Source organism: Phyllostomus discolor, chromosome 2 (genome assembly GCF_004126475.2).
Source record: "Phyllostomus discolor isolate MPI-MPIP mPhyDis1 chromosome 2, mPhyDis1.pri.v3, whole genome shotgun sequence".
Classification (NCBI taxonomy): Eukaryota; Metazoa; Chordata; class Mammalia; order Chiroptera; family Phyllostomidae; genus Phyllostomus; species Phyllostomus discolor.
Genome location: NC_040904.2, coordinates 181835379 through 181854252, shown reverse-complemented (window position 1 = coordinate 181854252; position 18874 = coordinate 181835379). Strand labels below are relative to the sequence as shown.

General features: G+C 36.9%; 1 protein-coding gene across 2 annotated transcripts in view; it reads right to left on the bottom strand.

Moving 5' to 3' along the window:
• The window catches only part of SOX5 (SRY-box transcription factor 5), a 931891-nt gene that overhangs the window by 841477 nt on the left and 71540 nt on the right, over positions 1-18874 (bottom strand). The window lies entirely within an intron of this gene.

Sequence of the window (18874 nt, the reverse complement as noted above, 5' to 3'; positions counted from 1 at the left end):
TAAACCAGTGCTCTCATTCACTCACCACAATTTTCTAAAATTGCCCTTTTGATCTGAAGCTTCCAATCTTGGTCAGGCATCTTTTTTTTTTTTTGGAACAGTGAAAACGAACACTATACTCTTCAGCTATTTTTTTTCTTACATGACTAGAAACACAAACATTTCTCTGCTCGTTCACTCTACCGAAATTGAATAGTTCTCTTTCAACTGGCTTCATTGACTTCTAAAAATAAATAAAATTTTAAAAACTAATCTCAAATTTCGTAAATTTAGAAGAGTGTTGACAAATAGGGAGTACCTACTTAACAGTCACATACAAAAGGTATCTATCTACTATTGAATGAGTACCATGTGCTGGTAATTGTGTTGTATATCTTATTTTATGCTCAGCAACTCTGTGAGGTAGATAATATCTTCATCCTTCTCTCCTTGATGGGAAAAATGAAACTAAGATAGGATAAATAACTGACCCAAAGTCACTCAACTAATAAATGATAGAGCCAGAATAAAGCACTAACTCTCTACCTCTGGCACCCTTACTCCTAAAGGTTAAAGTGTCTTGTCTTCAAATGAATAATAATTGCTAACACATACTGGCACTTAGGTGCTAGACACTGTTCTCAGTACCTTTACACATTATTTTACTTTCTAAGTTAAATTATATTCCAATTTTATTTTTTAAAAATTTTGATTGATTTTAGAGAGAGAGGAGAAACATCAATATGTTGTTTCACCCATTCACTCATTCATTGGTTGATTCTTGCATGTGGTCTGACCAGGGATCGAACCCACAACCTTTGGTTTATCAGTGCTCCAACCAACTGAGCTACCCTCCATAGCAATTATTTTCCAATTTCAAGTGTTTATTTATTCAGTCAATCAACCAATTTTACTGAGCACATCAAGCAGTCCAGATTCTATTTTGATTGCTAAAAATACAATAATGAGAAAAAAACCACACTTGTTCCCAGCCTTTTTTATGCACAGCCCAATGGGAAATCGAGGCCAGAGAGGACAGTTAATTTGCATAAGTCACAAAACAGGTAAGTGGCACATCTGAGACGTGAAGCCAGGCAGACTGCTGATCTTGTGTCTTTTCTACACAGCTGTGTCATAGTCACATAAGGGAAGGAAAAGATAGGCAAACAATTCAACTGCAAAATGAAATTATCAGTTAGGGATAAAATAAATTTAAGATACAGACTAATTTAGCAAATAGCACCTAAAATTCTAGTGAAACAGATCATTTTTGGCTGCAAATCATTCCTGGTCCATCATCCCAAACCCACAGAAACTTTAGAGGGCTTCCAGGAGAGTTGCCAACACAAAAAAACTATTGAGGACAGAGGGGATGGATGTGTTATAGCACTGCCCTATAGATGGACAATGTCCCCTCATGTTGCATTGTACCACTTCTGTATACCAATATTACTGTGATACCATAATAGCATTTACTCTAATAATACTGTTGTAATCATACCATACTCCAGGCAAAGGATGCGCTTGTTTGTTTGGTTTTTAAGTTTGGATATTTTTTTCTACACATTTTCTATACATTGAGAGGGAAGGAAGGCAGGAGGATACAGTCAGTAAACAAGAGATCTTAGAGAAAACTTCTCACTCCAAAATCCTTTAAATAAGCCTTTTGGAATGACCCTTCCCTCTTGAAATTCTCATTAATTAGGAAGTGATCTTGGTCCTCCAAGGATCTTGGCATAGGCACAACTCTGCAGATCAGACACTGGTTGGTTTCTACCAGCGGTACAGAGAGCCACGAAGTAGCCTACTGATTAAAGGACATGGACTAGTGGTCTCTAGGGTCCCACATGGCCAAAGGCTTCCAACACCCGACATTATATTCTAGGTGCCTTCCTGACGTACCAAACAGCAAATGCTTCACTCCCCCGACTCCCCAACTCAAGGACAAGCTCTCAGTCCTAAATGGGCATCAGAATTACCCACGATGCTTCTCAAAAAGCTCAATGTGAAGGCCCCCACACAAACCGATTAAACCTTTGAGGGTGAAGGCCAAGAAATCTAGCATTTTTAAAGCTTCCCCGGAAATCTGACGTACGGTTTGATGGAGGCACAGTGCTGGTTTTTCCACACACCAAAAGTAAATGCATGCTCACTCCTATTCCCACTGTTACAGTTTTTTTATTACTTTTATATGCCTAGTCTCTCAATGCTTAAAGTCTTTATGTTTTTCTTGTCTATCATCTGTAGCTTTAGCTGTTTTATTTTTAAATATTTGTATTTCTCTCTCTAGACTTCCATTTTCTTGGTCTTCAGGGAATTTAATGATGTTTTCAAAAAAAGATGAATTGTTTCTCTATTGAGCTTCAAGTACCTGGCCTACTTCTACCCTAAATTTTGTAATCTTGACTATTTTTCCCTTTATTTCTGCTTTGGTTCCTGATATACACTTTCGGATTCTCCTCTTGGCTTCTCCCTTTTTATGGCTTATTATTTCCAGGTTCAACTTCTCCTCCTTGTGCACTCGAGTTCTGGGTTCACAACTTGGTGATGCTTTTTATTTAACTCATGCCTTTAGAGCTTCAGTTGTGTACAAAAACATAGAAAGAACCACTTTCTCTTATGCCCCAAGTTAGCGCATTATGGAAACGTTAAACAAACAAATCAAAACAAAACAAAAATCCCCAGGCCCAAGCAGCTTATGAATGGATATCTATTCTCAGTGGAATGAAGAAATCTGGTTTTACTTTGTAAAGCTTGCTTTATGGATGCTCAATACACTTTCCTAAGCTTTAAATTACAATCCTGGGTATCCACAGGGAGATGAATGCTGCATACCAAAAATCTTTTTCCTCCATCAAGCTAACTGATTACCATTGGAGTTTCCTCAAATGAGCTTGTTTGATAATTTGTCTCATTACTACTGAAAAGGAAATGGAAATCAAGGACTTGAGGGCAGGAAGCTGTAAGCAAATATGATCAAAGGTTATTTTGTATGAGATGTTGATTTAGTGCAAAATAATAAAAAAATAAAAGATTGGTGTCATATCAAATCGTAGATACAGTAAACATTTAAACTATTAATTAGGCTATAAGACACTAATATTATAAGCCTTACAAAATAACTGTATGTAAATAAGCTTTAAGCATGGAATACAGATGTCTTTCAATGTAAACCAAAGTACAGATGATGTAGAAACCAACACTGAGCGCCATTTATTACTTTCCTACTAATTCTAGGTTTAGGCTCTTCTTTGAATTTGATTGCCCAATTACCCACATCTATATTATATCATCTCTAAGCATCATTAAAACATCAGCTTCAATCTTGTGGGAAGGATGGTAAACAAAGGCCAGTTGGCTAAAGATAGATTATTACTGACACATCCACAATAAGGGAGGTAACTAGGAGTAATGAGTATAATCACGAGAAGTAAATTTAGGCTAAATACCAAGAAAGAATGTTCAACAGTGAGGGCAGAGTCAGCAGGAACCTTCCAAGATGAGTGATGAAGATCACGGGCACACTCACATCCATTTAGAACGGCTTTTTGCTCAAAGGGGGGTTTGATAAAAGAGTTCCAACAGGGAGAGAGCTAGAAATGGGAAAACACTCATTCTCTTGGAAAAAATTAAACATAAAGAAATAGGTTGAGGATGTGATTTCCTCACAAAAACAAACAGGAAAACGTGCTTTTTCCAAATTACCGTGACAAGAATTAGGAAAGGGTGTCATGGAAAGCACCCTGAGTCACAATGATCTGAAGTCAAATCTCACCTGTCACTGACTGGGTGGATAAACTTCAGCAAGACATTTGAACTTGCCAAGCCTCCGTTTCCACAACTGCAAAGGAATGCAACAAAGCCTGGTTTGCAGCGTGACTGCAGAGTTTAAACATGATAATATATAAATGAATCTAAGTGTTACTTACAGAGCACAGAACACTGCCTGGAATGCTATTAACATGAAATAAATGGTGGCTGTTATTATTAAACTTTTAACTCTAATCTAAATAACATTAATGAGGCATTTTGATCCATGACCATCTACAAATAAGTATTTTTTTTCTTCAAAGCAGTCAATCAAAACTCAAGTTTCATAGCTGTTTTACAAATGATCTGGGGCATGTGTTTTAAATCCAAAGGTTTCCCAGACATCTAGCAAAGTCAGGTTAAGGTAGGTGCTCCTATTTTACTGCCATTCACAGACTCTGCACACACCCAGAGGGCTGGATCTTCTGTTCCCTGACACCCCTGTCAGGCTCTTCTTTTTTCTTTAATGTGAAAAATAAATTATGAATTTTAAACTTCAGTTAACCAAAGTGTAAAAGAGAGCTGGGTTATTCTGGTCAATTACATTTTACTTTTATTTGCTTTTCCTGACTACCTAACTAGAAATCCTCAATATAAAAAATTGTATTAGTGCATATCATTATGGCTTTCTGCCTTAGAAGTAGTATATCATGAATGTATTTTCATCTTTAAGGGAGACTCTTACAATACACCCATCATCATTATTCTGAACACTAATTATCAAGGTAAAGTGCTGAGGATGTTAAAGATGAGATTGAGCTATTTCATATCAACTCGTGTTCCTGAAGTTGTTTTATAATAAACAAAAACCTGGAATCTGCTTGTTTCTTTTAAATGTTAAATGGGGTTGGGGGTGTGGTACACAGGAATTTAAGATGTTTCTAGAGTTCTGATAAGTTGTAGCTTAATAAAAAGACATATTAGTATGTGTTACTAATGGAATAAATAAGCATACTTTGTACTCCTGCTTATAAAATCATAAACAAACCAATTAGATGAAAATGGTGTAGCTTTCTAGCTTTCACACATCAGTTATATTAAGTTATCAAAAAAGTTTTTCAATAAGTTTATGCACTTTTAATAAGCAACAGCATTAATCAGTGAAAAACAAGGACTCTGATGCATTCAGAGCCTATAGATCTAAACCAGACAAAACAAAGCCTCATAAATGTGTTTGTTCATTAATTTTTAAAAAGCCAGACTTCGAGTTGTTATCATGTCAACCGGCACCAAACCAGACTCAATTTAGTGCAACTACAAAGTGGAACCTATCGTCTACAATGGCAAGGTTTTTGATCACGCTAATTAACAGCCATTTTGTTTAAAATAAACAGATACGAGTCTAATTGCCTTTTTTACATAAGAAAGAGAAGATCTTAAAAGTAAAAACATGCAAAAGAAAAGATCAGACAAACACCACTCAGACAGATCAGCAAAGTGTGTGTGAAAGGAACCCAGAAGAAGTCAGGGCTGTTGTCTGGATTGACAGCGCGGTGGAGCAAAGAGAATTAGTCTCTCAAAGGTTAAAGGGAATTGAGAGGCACACGGCCCGAACCTACCCGTCGTTTCATCTTTCCCCTCACAAAAGACTGCACCTTAGTTTAGAATGTGGTAAGCAGTAACAAGCCTGATAATCCTAATTAGGAGAGAACCTCTGATTACGGACAAATTACTCCTTCTACTCTAGCCTACGCTGCCAGAAGAGGACCTGGTGTGATGGCAAGTTCAAAGACCAGCCTTGACTGGTGTGGCTCAGTGAGTTGGGGGTCACTCTGCAGGTGTCACACACAGGTTCATTCCCAGTCAGGGCACATGCCTGGTTTGCAGGCCAGGTACCCAGTTGGGGTGTGCACATTGATGTTTTTCTCCCTCCCTTCCTGTCTTTCTGAAACTAAATTTTAAAATCTTTCTAAAAAATAAAAATAAGTTCAAAGATCAGTTGTGGACTGGTTCAGGAAATTCCAGATGTTTTCATTAAATTTTATGTTCAAACAAATGAGACCCTCAATGAGTGGCCTGTGTTTTCTGTGGCCTCCAAATGGTCACTAATATAAAGATTGTACTTGGAATATATTTTGATTTACACACCAACACATGGGTTTGTGTGCATGTTGAATTTCCACCTCCCTGGCCTGGTAAAGTAATTCTTAGAGACACTCAGAGAAGGCTTCAGTTGCCAGAGCCATCAATAAGAACATATCAGATACGCTGCCTTATTTTAATTAAGAAACAATGAGCTAATTAAGTATTACTATATGCACACATATATAATACTGTATGTGACACACACCATGAAAATAAACAATTTTAAAACAATACCTACTGTGTCACCTATAATGAACCATTTTAATGCAAAACCAGTATAATAGGCCTGTTGCTCACCCTGCAGTATATAATACCAATGAGTATATAAAATAATGTTTAAGTCTTTATATATGATTTAACCTCTGCAAAGAACATTTCCCCTTTGGTTACTCACAGAATATTGACAACTCAAAAAACATTCATCTTCCTATTTATCTTCACATTTCCTGTTCTAGAATAGTACCACCATACTGAGGAGGGTCTTTCTAAAGTGTCTGGAGAACCACTTTTAAAACTAAGTAAATATAATCAGCATACACTATTCCCTGCATTCATAATATGATTAAAGCTAAAACCAATGCTGTGCTTATGTTCAACAATGGACTCTCCAGAAGGGGAAATAAAAAGAAAAACAAAAAAAGCCCTGACTGGTAGCATTTCGGAATTTCATGGTGAAATACCCCTGATGGCCAATTGCAAGCCGCCACCCCACCACGGGGTCAGTGCTCAGAGAGCTGGGAAGAGATGCGCACGGGGCTCCCACACGCCCCCTGCAGGAGCCAGTGCGGCCACACCACTAGCTCGGCTTGAAACCCTTTGGAAGGCCAGCAGCAAGGGCCCCAAAGAGGGTTTAAGCCGACTCTGGTGTTCCCCACGATCTACCTCCGTGAAACCCTGCTATTTCAATTTTAAATATTTACATCTGTTGTCTTCAGATCTCACAAAACCTGGGTAGGGAGTGAGTACAGATGTGAGGCAGCCTCCCAGGAATGGTTAGAGTTGGCCTCAGTGAGAAAGGATTCTGCAAAGGCCAAGCCCCTCCAGTCCTTCTTGAATACCCTAATGTATTTTCCAGTATCTGAGATTTAAGGGCAGATTTGTAACCTAAAAGGAAATTAGGGGGTTATTGTGTTAATTTATCAAGCATTTTGCATATCTGATGGCTGTTTGTGGATATATATAATATGAAAAGCAAACAATGCTCAGAAAGCCAGAAAATCATTTGTGTGATAAAAATCTTGGTTAATCAATAATATGTCTTATAAAAGTGACCACTTTATAGCATACTAAACTTCTAAAGAAACACATAAACATGTCTTATTTGTATAAAGAATGATAAAGAATGCTACAGATTATTGTCATCAAAGGGACTAAATGACTAGAAGACATTGAGTAGATGTAAGAAAAAGTTACCAGATTTGAAGAATCATTTTTATTTGAAATAAAACACTGAGGTTTTATATGTTTTATACATATTTTATAACATAAATAATGATACTACAAAATATATTTAATTTTGGCTTAAATTCTTGGTTTAACAAGATTGATTAGACAGGATCCTTCTAAAATGGTTTCTCCAAAAAAAAAATGACTTACAAACCAAGGAAATCCATTGCCTATATTTGGTGCCTTAAAATCATATTTGAGCCCTGGCAGGTGTAGCTCAGTGGACTGAGCATGGGCTGTGAACCAAAGCATCGCAGGTTTGATTCCCAGCCAGGGTACATGCCTGGGTTGCAGACCATGACCCCCCAGCAACCGCACATTGATGATGTTTCTCTCTCTCTGTCTTTCTCCCTCCCTTCCCTCTCCAAAAATAAATAAATAATTTTTTTAAAAAAAAATCATACTTGAGTAACTCCATCTGGATGACATACCTATTATAATGGCATTTTAATTCTTGATATCTGTCACTGGGAAATTTGATCTTAAGAAAATTTAGAGGACTACTATATCATAATTTAAGTAATTATAGATAAGTTTATTACGGAAATTAATAATGATAATTCTGTATGGACTAATTATACTGCCATGTGCTTTATCTATGTGTACATTTTTTTTAAATCCTACAATTCATTTGAAATATGAAGTAGTAAAATTCAAAAATTATCATGTAGATCATTCATGTGATAGATCATTATCGTGTAGATCATTCATGTGATAGTATATTAAAATGTAGTATATTCTTAAACGTACAGGAAAACAGAATTTTGGTCCAAGCCTGTCCCGTAGGAATGAAAGGGTTGCAAGGGTAGGGCCCGGGCCTTGCCAGTCTTCCCACCCGCCGCAGCCCGCACAGCACCCTTAGGAAGTAAGCACGCCAGAATGGGAGCTGAGCTGAAGGTGGGAGTGACGAGTGTGACGTAGAAAGGAATGAGAGATACAGAACACATTGGACGACCAGTGCTGTCACCCCTCCCTGCTCTTTTGGCTCTGGCCATCCTGTGTGTTATCAGCGTACTGGAACAATGAGTACCTGGCAGGAGACACACTACATTTCAGAAAGGACAAAAAGAATGAATTTTTGTTAGAGTCAACAGGTTAATTCTAAGGATTAATTAGAAGCAGAAGGGAAAATTTCACAGGCCACTCCCTGGAAAGGCAGCCTAACGTGTGCTGAGCAGTGCTACCAGGGTCGGCTGAGGCCCACTGCCCCTTCACGAACTGCTTGCTGCGGTTTGCAGAGAGGGGTACAGCATCCCAAAGTACTGCAGAAACAACAGCATCACAGAGCCCTGTTATGTCTGTTGAATCTAACAATGAAAAACTACGGTTTGAACTCTATATCTTTGGTTTTCATTTCCCCATTTTTCAAATCCATTCATATTGTGTGTTTTTTTTAAGATTTTATTTTTTTATTATTTTTGTTTAGAGAGGGAAGGGAGGGAGAAAGAGAGAGAGAGAGAAATATCAATGTGCAGTTGCTGGGGGCTGTGGCCTGCAACCCAGGCATGTGCCCTGACTGGGAATCGAACCTGCGATGCTTTGGTTCACAGCCCGCACTCAATCCACTGAGCTACGCCAGCCAGGGCTTACTGTGTTTTGTAACAGCATCTGTTCAAGACAGATTAGAAATTTAAAAATAAAATAAAATAAAAAGCTGGTCCTCATTACAGATAGTTTGCAAAGCATCAGTATGGATTCCAGTGCTATTCTGAAGAATTCAACTGGCACCCATACATAGATATTCTAAGGTGGTCAATTTTGGGTCAACCATCAAAGCTGGACAACATAAAACAAAAGAGACTTTTAACAATGAAAACTAACCAACAGTTAGAAATGGCTGACCAAAATGTAGTGAACTGACCGTTGTTGTAATAGTTCAAGAGGAAGGTGGAAAAATGAAAGAAGAGATGGCCCCTCCTCCACCCTCAGCTGGTACACCTCTCTGCTTCCCTCTCTCAGTTATCACACTGCACTGCAGGTCTCCCTGTGGACCCTCTCCCCCATCAGACTGGGACGCAGCCCTCTCTGGGGACCAGCCACCCCCATTAGACTGGGACCACCTTGAGGGCAGGGGCCTGTTTTATTCATCTTTGGTCTCTAAAAACAATGGAGGCTCATAAAGTTTACTGAAAAAAATAAATCTCTGACATCAAGATCAAATACAATGATATTGGAGTCTACCTACTCTGGGATTCTGGGATTCTGGGATTGATGAGAATGAGAATTCCAATCTGAAGGAAACTTCCTGACACATTTCAAAAATAAGGGTAACTATTCCAAAATTAAAGAGTTAACAGCCTCCCAATACCATTTCTATTTACATATTCATACTTAAGTTCTAGGGTGAAAATTTAAATATTTTTATATATTGCTACATATTAAATTTAGTGAAAGAATTTTATAAACCACATACAATCAGAATTTCACCAATTTAATGTTGAAAATGACCACTGTTCAGCAGTTTTTAGAAATTTTAATGCACTGGGTATGAAGGACACATTGAAAAGATAAATTCTCCCCTACTGTATCTGAATGACAGTCTCAGTTTAATTATAAGGAACTACTTTAAAAGAAATAGACAAATTCCTTCAGTTCTCTGGGTTTCAGATTCTCTTTGGAGTGATAAAAAATATTGTCTTAACTTGTATCAAATACTACTGTAAATCAAAGAGCTTGCTAAACATTATTTATTATTATATATTTTTATTTACACTATATTTATATGTAAATATTAATCATTTAGATTCTAATTGATCAATACAATTGTCTTTTTCTTGAAGCCTACTAAAAAACAAAAAAAGCTAAATAAAGTTACCTTTAATGGAAGCCACATGTTAATAAAATACCTTGCCTAAAAACCACTTACTTTATTAACTTAAATAGATTTATTAGTAGGTAAAAAAAAATAAACAGCAAAACTTTCCAAGGAGAAACACAAAATTCTGAAAATAAATATGATCAAACATTTTTAAAAAATTTGTCCAATACCTAGGAAATCCAGAATTAAGTATCATTTCTTTTGTTATACCCCAAAATATGTGCCTGGCAGTATATTAAAAGAGCTTTTAAAATTACTACTGAGCCCCAGCTGGTGTGGCTCAGAGGCCTGAGCACTGGCCTGCAAACTGAAAGGTCACCAGTTCCATTCCCAGGCAGGGCACATGCATGGGTTGCAGGCCAGGTCCCCAGTAGGGGGCGCATGAGAGGCAACCACACATTGATGCTTCTCTCCCTCTCTTTCTCCCTTCCTTCCCTTCTCTCTAAAAATAAATTTAATTTTTTTTTAAAAATTACTACTGAAATGCTAGAAATAATGTCAATTTTTTTCCTTTTTACCTGTCTTACAAAACCTTACCACTATTTAAACACAGTTTATTGTATTTGATATTAAAATCCCAAGTTCATAAAAGATCAGATTTCCATTTATTCATCAAGATGATGGAAGAACATATCTACATCTTCCTCTTTGTACCTCTCTCATTTTATTTTCTCGAAAGAAACAAAATGTGCTCTCCTATTACACTGTAACTCAATAGCTTTATAACAACACTGCAATATTCATCTTCCATCCACAAATTTCATAGTTTATAAAAGGAACTGTATTCCTTCCCACCTACCTAAAGAAAGACTTCTCCACCCAAATGACCCAGATGGAGGCCAATATCTCAAGCTCAGTAAACTCTAAATGCTGTTCATTATTGTTTCTATTCCTGTTCAGTCTGCTCCATGTCCTGTGTTCCCTGCTTCTGTTAATCACAGCATCACCTTCTTAGCTACCTGAAACTAAAAATCTTAGAGCATAATTTGTCCATCCTCTCGCTTTTCTTTCACATCCAGTTGCCAAGCCGTGACAATTCTTCCACTGAAATCTCTTTTGCGGTCTGTTCCTTCCGTTGCATTCTCACACACACTCCTGGCTCAGGACTTTATTATCTCTTACTTGACCCATCACCCAACTCCCCTCCATTCTATCTTACTGTTCAATGCCTTTGTTTCCAATTTCTTTGTCTCTACAACACCCTACTTACAAATGCCAAATGAAATTTTCCTAAATTCTTCAGGAAAGTCCCAATCATGTCATTCCCCTGCCCAGAAATCTTAAAAATCTTTCAAATGTCTGACAGATAACACCCGACTTATTCAAGAACTTTTATTATCTACTTTCAATCTACCTTTCCAACTCTATTTCTCACTATTTTCCCTACTGATAGTATAAGTGGATGTCTCCTTTAATCTATCCAAGCTGTGCTTCTCACTGTTCCCATTAAGCACCTGATGTTTTAACTCTGAGTCTTCGTTTCTGTTATTCCCTCTATCTGAAATGCCATGTCTCTGCACAGAGACCATCTCAATTCCACACATTCTTCAGTGTACAAGTCAAATGCCAACTTCCCCTAACTCTTCTTGATCATCTTCCCCATCACCCACTGCTGCCCCTTGGAAATATGCACCACACATTAATCTCTTTTATTGTGTCACTTTCTACCCTGCATATTTGTTTTATACATTTTTAGCTCCCAGGCTAGAATATATGCTAACATCTAATAAGTGTTTACTATGCCACTCACTAAGTACTTTGCATACATATATTCCCCTGCCCATAAATATATATAATCATTTATTCTTTGTAATCACCCTTTTACAGTTGAGAAAAATGAGCTAATGTGTAATGTATCTCCAACTCTGAAGTGCTTATGACAGTATTTGCACATATTATGGTTTCAATTAAAGATGTATTCAATGACACTCTGATCGGTGTGGCTCAGCTGGTTGGAACACTGTCCCATAAACCAAAGGGTCCTGTGTTCAATTCCCTGTCAGGGCACATACCCTGGCTGTGGGTGCCATCCTCATTTGGAGTGCATAAAAGAAGGCAACCAATCATTGTTTATCTCTCGCATTATGTATCTCCCTCCCTCTCTCTCGCAATCTCTCTCTCTCTCTCTCTCTCTCTCTCTCCTGCTCTCTCTTGCTCTCTCACCCTTTCCTTCTTTGCTCTTTGAAAGCAATAAAAACAGTTCTCACATGAGAATAAAAAAATTAAAGATATATTAAATGAAAAGGAAATTCTATAAAAATTTTAGATTGGGAAATATCTAAGGGATATCCAGATATTTATTTAATTTTGTGTATATTTGCTTATCATAAGATTACCTAATATGAGATAGGTGTTGGAGAATTCATGAAGAAATATAATAACTAATTCTTACTGAATACCTACCATAGGCAGAATTCTAAGAACTCGACCAATACTAACTCATTTAATTCCGAGATAGAAACCATTCCTATTTTTAGAAGCACTTAATTGAGGTACAAAGACAAAACAAACTAGCTAACTCACCCAAGTTCCCACAGCTAGCTAGGATCAGAGGAAGAATCCGGACTGAGGCGGTCTGGCCCCAGACACCGCATGCTAAGCCATGGTGCCACGCTGCTGCTGCCTCAACACTGGGCTTCCATCTGCCCGCAAGGGCTTCCTGGATTATTTGCTAGTATGAGATGCTTTGCCTAAATTCAGAAATACTTTTAAATGAATTCTTGAAAATACTTTTGGTAAACATGTCTAATTGGAACTGGGAGATCTCTAGATTATTTGTAATCATAGTAGTTAATATAGTTATCAAAAGCCTTATAGGTTGAGAGATTTTAAGTAGAATCACAGAGCACGTGAAGAGAAATATCTTTAACTTCAGACATTAGAAGAAAATTGCCATTCCCCTCAGTATCCATCCTACCCAGCTCTTCTCAACAGCAACAACTCCTAAGACAAGAAGACGCAGCGAGTGCTGCAGTTTATGCATGGATAAACTGCACGCTCACACGCTGAGAAAGATTCCCATATGGGAAAAGAAAGAACATAAACAAAAGAAATATGCCAGCACAGGAACAGAAATTGTCCTTAAGTGACAGTTTCTCTTGACACAGAATGAAAGATAAGTATAACTCCCCAGAGGAGAGAATGGGGAAATCAGGACAGCTTTCATTTGGCAATGGTAGCATATTAAGAACAATTTTACGCATAGATTTTTTGGTCTTTGAAATGCTTAACAGAAATAACATTCTCCCCACTATTACTATTATACATATCAATATACACCAAAGATGTTAAGTAATGTTCGACCCATGTGAAATGATAGATCACCTAAGAAATAAAAATTTCACACTTTTTTCACTGAAATTCAATTTCAGCATGTATTACCCTTCTATAAATAGTATATTTATGAACAAGTTTATCCAAGAAGTAGACATTCTAATGTTTTCCTTCTGCTTATGTTTCAGAATACTTTTACATTCCTATGATTTCATTTTATGAAACTACTTATAAATTTGTGCAAAGTGTATCTTTAAAAGGCCACAGAGAAGAGAGGAACCAAGAAAATGCAGATTACTGATACATGATGTATGCACACTTGAAAATTTACAGTAAGAGTACTGTAAATAAAAGATTGCTCTAAATTATGACATTGATACAATATTATTTCTGTCAATATTGCTCTTTAGTGGAAAACCAATTTTGGATTTTCTTGTTACTTAATGTGTATGTATGTAAATATATAAATATACAGACATATATGTAAATAAATATATTTATCCACCATCTCCACACCAGTGTAGCAGAGTGAAACTACAGAGAACCACAGTGAAAATGCAGTTAAAACATTGTTTAGGACAACTCAAATTCAGTTACAATGATACTTATTTCCTCAGTTTGTTGACTAATGAGAGACATTTTAGATAGATTCCTCATTTTTCCTTTAAAGAGCATCAGGTTTTTTCTAATCTTCAAAAATAAAACTGTTTGTAGAAGATAATGCTTCTTTTTTCTTTTATACAAAGCAAAGCAAAACAAAACAAAAGAGAATAACAACATGTAGAATTTTCCTGGATCATGAAAACATCAGGTGAATTAACTTAGCTCTACAGCATTTTTTCTCTTTCAGTGAAAGTTCTTTGGGGCATCTCTGACTCACTCACCACAGAAACTAAACCGTGTTTTGGGGATCCCCATTCTTTGTCACTTTAATTTAGTTACTTTAAGTGCACAATAAGTTTTCCTCAGAGATGAGATGGTAGTCACGAGAGCACTCTTCTGAGTCAAAACTGAAAAGAAAATGAGTACTTGTGTATTTTACCATCATTGCCGCTTAATAAAGTAAAGGGACTCCTTTGTTTCAGGGATGCATGAATGATCATCTACGGTCCCTCAGCCTCTTGTAACGAAGACATCTGGCCACATAGGACACTTTCCTATCATGTAGTAGCCTCATGGATCAACACCCAAATCATCTACATGCTCATTTAGCTACCAGGTGATTTAGAATACTGGCCACAATGAGCTGAACTTGGCTACAAATTGATTTTCTAAGCCTTTTTCATATTTTAAACTCCACACAAAACTCATTTTACAATCAATCTTTTCCATTTTCTTCATTAATGTTCTGTCTCAACATAACACATGAAATCCTCAAAGTGCTTTGCCTAGATTTTTTAAAAATAATTCATTTTGATGTAAGAAAAGTATGCTGAATCAGATATGCATGTCACAAAGGCAGAGATTAATTCTATTTGTATTGTCCATTACATGCCAGGTATGTATATGCTGCTGACATAAAAGAACTGCAAGAAATGTATGACTTTTACAGTGTTGATAAACCTCATCTTGCCTGTATGAAGAGTCTTTGGTCTCAACAGCCTTACACAGAAGTAAAATTTACTGTTTATCATGTCTCCTACCATAGTACTCACTTAGTCAGCCTATACATATTTAGTTCTTCTAATCTTTTCTCATAAGTCAATCTCTTTAACTCATTAATCTTTCTTGCTCCTTGACTATGGCTGTTTCCATTTGGTTTACTAAGATAGTAGTATTTTACAAAAAAGCTTCCCCCTCTTCTAAATTTCAAGTTAAAGAATTATAAAGAGCAAGAACCATGTTTTCTGGACTTAACAATGAGTTACAGAAATAAGATGCCTCATAGGAGATAGTTCCATCACCTTGCCTTTTGCTAGTTGACAATGTTTTAAATCATATTAATTAGCAACACTCCATTTCTTGCTTCCTTCTAGGAAAGAATGAATCACAGCAGAGCATCTTCAGACCTTCAGACTGTAGAGGAGTTGTGTGTGCACTTGTGCATGCAAGTGCAGGGTGTGGTGTGTGTGTGCATGCGTGTGCTGGCTTACTTACTACCACCACTGAATTCCTTGTGATAAAATAATCCTCTTAAAGGAATCGAACTACACTGTCCCACTGGCAATCAACATTGTACATTCATCATAATAAGCAATCCTTGTTCTTCTTTAAAACATTATTTGTGTCACAGGATTTCTGAATTTAATTTCTAATGAAGATTCTGGATCTTTTTTCCAAGTAGATAGTGTTCTGTTCATCCAATAATTATAAACGTAATCAACATGTATTCTTCTCAACCCATTGTTTTGTATAAGATTAAATCCAAAAAGTGTAAATCAGGAGGTGGAAAAAATAAGCAAATGATAAAATTAAATTTAAGCCCTTTACTGAAAATAACTTTAAAACCTCATGGAGAAAAAAAAAAGCTTTTGTATTCAGAAGAGTGGGAAACTCTGAGGGATAAAAAAATTAAAGCAGATTCAGAAACTGGGATTCAAAGGAGGATTCACAAGATTCTGGCAGATGGAGGAGGGAATAAGAGTGTTTAGGTACTGGGGAAATGGCCTGAAAAGAAAAATTGAGGTGGGTTTAAGTAAAATAGTAGAAGGAAGTAGACACACGTTATTCAACAGAACACCAACAATATATCACCACAGAATGAAAACTGCAAAATGTGGATACCAAATCCCAACAAATAATGAGAACATAGGCCAAACAAATAAGTAACATTTGTGGGGTTCTTGGCTTTGAATTGTATGAACAGTTTCCAAGATTTTTCCAGCCCTCATAATCAAAACTCCAATCTTAAAGGCTATTAAAAAAACTTTACCAGAAGTCCAGATTAGGATATAAGTAGTTCAGAACTGGCATTAAAAGCACAGAATTGTCAGAACGAACTGTTAGAAAGACTTACAGTGGTGTAGCGGAAACAGCCGACTGGACCAGAAAGACCTCGCTGTGACTCTGCCATTGGCTTTCTGTGTGGCTACCATTTCACACTTGGTTTTTTCATCTGTAAAATGTACGTAACAAGTGCCCCTCCCGCTTCTTGTTAGTACTAGGAAAAAATGTGTCTAAAAGCACCTATTAATAATGTCTCACGTATAACAGATATAAATAATTGGTAACTATTAATATTACTTCCCCACACTAAGGTTTCTTTGTATGATATGGTTAAATGTTATCACCCTGCCCTCAACCCTGAAATGCTTGTCTTCCCTCCTCTGTCTCGCAAAAACACGAGTCTTTCAAACAGATACTATATTGCATTCATACGTAATCCACCACATTTTATACATATCCACTGCATGCCTTCTGATACTTTTTTCCCTAAAAGCCCTTTCAATTTTTGTAACTATGTTTTGAGATGCCACAAATATAATAGTTTGATGAACTAATCAACCATATCCCTTTAAATCAATAATGTGAAAATGGAGAATCCCAGGACCTACCAGGCAACTTGGAAGCAACCTGGCCCAACCATTGCCAAATGTATGAGTTTCATCTTTAACATCCTAACAGAATTAATACAGCTTTTGTGGAATATGTCCAGGACATCCACTATGTCTAATGAAAGCCCACTCCAATCTGAAGCAGTTTTGCAAAAGGCTTTTCTTTCGACTGAGCCCACATCTGTCTAAGTACACTCCTGTCCAAAGGCCTTTTGGATCTGAGAGCCTCTCTTCCCTGTCTCTTCTCCAAGTCCCCTCATTCTGGTTGCTATCTCCTAATCCCAAAACCAGATAAAGACATGACAAAGAAAGAAAACTTCAGGCCAATATCGCTGATGAACATTGACGCTAAAATCCTCAACAAAATACTGGCAAATCACATGTGGCAATACATTAAAAAGATCATACACCATGACCAAGCGGGATTCATCCCAGGGATGCAAGGATGGTACAATATTCACGAATCAATAAATGTAATACACTGCATAAACAAAACGAAAGACAAAAATCGTGTGATCATATCAATAGATACAGAAAAAGCATTTGATAAGGTACAGCACCCATTTACAATAAAAACACTCAGCAAAGTGGGAATAGAAGGAGCATTCTTCAACATAATAAAGGCCATATATGAGATACCTACAGCTAATACCATACTCAATGGACAAAAACTTAGAGCTTTCCTACTAAGATCAGGAACAAGACAAGGATGCCAACTCTCCTATAATCGTTTTTAACATATGACTTAAAATTACTTAAAAAAAATAAGACTCTTACAATGTTACAGAGTAGTTTCAGTTCCATATCAGTATTACAGCTCTTGAACAGAAGTTCAACTTCTGTTACTGAAACCCAACATCATACTACTTTGGGGGGCAGCCCAAACAATGTTAATAATATCAGTGTTAACCCACACTGAGTCCCCCTAAAGCCATTGACCTTTTACCCTGCAATACAAGGAAATCACTTCTTTACTATCTCCTTGAGTGTAGGGGCTTTATGTTGATCCCAGTAGACCTATTCCATCCTGCTGAGATGACTTTGAACCCTGATACTATCAAACAACATACTGCTCATTTATTCCAGTCCTGACAACTCTCCAAATTTAACCAGCCAGCCAGCAGGGCACTTATGGACAGTGTGAATTACACACCATGACCAGAGACGCAGCTCTCCGGCAAGACACTAGAAGTTTTCACTATTATATGGATGAATGTAATCAGCATTCTTTAGCTCCAATGCTATAGTTTTCAATGTCATTAACAAATTCCTTGCTGATATCTACATTATAGTTAATGTATTTCCTTCATCAACCTTTCTGTGGTTTCCACAGAAAGTAAATTAAAAAAATGGTTATAGCTACCTGTATGCCACCTAGGAAAAAAAATTAAACAAACTACTGTGCCACAGGCATTTGTTAAAATTAGAAGTTGATCAAAGAAGTTGATCAAATTTTATCATTGACCAGCCCAGCTCCCCATTCCCCACCAGTAAGAGAAACCATAAATTATTCTAACAAATTTAGAATTAGAACCAAAAGATGATTTATGCCTTGCTTCATTGATCTGAAACCAAAATTTAAATTTAAAATATTTTTAGAAAAATCTTTATAGTATTTATATACTTTATAGTTTTATATATTTTATGTGAATTCTTGTTTATATCTTAACTTTTTAAAACCCAATCTGCATTCTCTAAATATGATCAATGTTTCTTTTACAAAAATCTAAGGGTTAATACTATGGACTGTAAATCTGAACAACCCAGAGCACTTTACAACACTTCATTAAAAGAGACAAAAAACAGACTAGAGATCTGAGGGAGGGGCTCTGCCCTGTTCCACTGTCAAGGTACAAGGAAGTTGAGGGGGAGTTCTTCCCCACTCCCAAAAGGCTGAAACCTGATTTCCTCTTCTTTCCCTGAAATGTCCTTGCTTCTCTGCCACCTGGACACCTCATTCGTGCAGCTC